Raw genomic sequence first — 941 nt, 5'->3', positions numbered from 1 at the left:
GTGCTGCCCACCATGAGGAGGCGCAGCCAACCAGAGCCTGACCCCCCCAAAGGGAATATCATTCCCCACCACAGTGAGTGGGGTAGAGGGAGCTGCAATGGGGTGGGCCATACCCCTGCTGTGTCAGGGCAAGGGATCTTGGAGGGTTGCCGATGTAGACCCTGTAGGATGGATGGCAGGAGGTCACCTCAGGTCTGTCTCGGGCCTTCCTTAGAGAGGCATAGAGCCCAGGAAGCAGTGATTAAGCAGTAAATGCCATATTCGTCGGGACCAAGGAATGGTCACGAGGATGGGAACTGTGGGAGAGGGGTCTCATGTAAAGGGCTTCTCTTAAGAACCCATAAAATTGACCATGCGAGAAGGAGTACGCTGTAAACATCTGCCAGGCCTACAGAGCAAGAGATGGTGGGTGGGTCAAGTAAGGACTGCCCTGCCTTTCCCCCTCCACAGCATGGAAGCCCATCAGACCCCCTTTTCCCACAGGTGGGCCAGGACTACAGGCCTCGGTGGAAGACAGGTAGGGGAACAGTCTTAGAGTCTTTGAATGATGGAACTGCCTTCTTTCCCTCCATTCCCCACTCTTGCTCCTGTGGTTCCAAATTTCAAACAGGGTCTTCCTTTGCCTGGCCAACTCCTCCTCATCCTTTACTTAGAAGATTGGATCTTTGCCAGGGCACCTTCTCACCACCCAGCCCTGGGCTCACCAGGTGCCCTTCTGGCCTCCACATCATAGCTGCTTCCAGGTCCAGCTCCCCTGACTGGGCTGTGAGCCTGTGAGGGCAGTGACCACATTAATTTCCTGTACCTGGCATGGGGCCTGCCACTCCATGACAATCCTGGCTGAGAGAGTCAGGATGTGCAAGGGAGGGCAGGGACATGACGGTAGAAGAGGCTGGATAAAGCTGAGGGGAGCAGAGAGGATGAGGCCCTTAAAATCCAAA

The sequence above is a fragment of the Galeopterus variegatus genome, unplaced genomic scaffold, assembly GCF_000696425.1.
Source record: "Galeopterus variegatus unplaced genomic scaffold, G_variegatus-3.0.2 Scaffold7562, whole genome shotgun sequence".
In the NCBI taxonomy this organism is placed as follows: Eukaryota; Metazoa; Chordata; class Mammalia; order Dermoptera; family Cynocephalidae; genus Galeopterus; species Galeopterus variegatus.
Note: the sequence above shows the minus strand (reverse complement) of the source record.